The sequence below is a fragment of the Trachymyrmex cornetzi genome, unplaced genomic scaffold (genome assembly GCF_001594075.2).
Source record: "Trachymyrmex cornetzi isolate Tcor2-1 unplaced genomic scaffold, Tcor1.1 scaffold782, whole genome shotgun sequence".
NCBI classification, from domain to species: Eukaryota; Metazoa; Arthropoda; class Insecta; order Hymenoptera; family Formicidae; genus Trachymyrmex; species Trachymyrmex cornetzi.
Genome location: NW_017300116.1, coordinates 111,392 through 111,789, shown reverse-complemented (window position 1 = coordinate 111,789; position 398 = coordinate 111,392).

Below are 398 nucleotides of genomic sequence, written 5' to 3'. Positions count from 1 at the left end.
ATAATAACGACGACGTATCTTAAAAATGAGGTGAAAATTCAACAGTCCGGACTTTGCGTCGCGATATCTCCGCTCGTAGGGCACGTAGAAAAAAAATAGAAGCACTTTTATCACAGAATTCGTGTGGTGGCTATCGATTGAGCATACATAGAACGCGATCGGTTCAGCCGTTATTGAGATCCGATAATCTCGATCTGCCGCAACTTCGCGTAAAGGAGGCACGGCAGTGTCGCTCTGCGCAGCTTAGCGCCGAGATACTACCAGTGTCTCCAGATATTATGAAAAGTAACTGATATATTATTCAAAGTCTCAGTTCAAAGTGAACATACATAAAGCGTATTCTTAAAAATGTAAACCTTTAAAAATTAAACTTTTATCTGATAATATATTGTTTCACG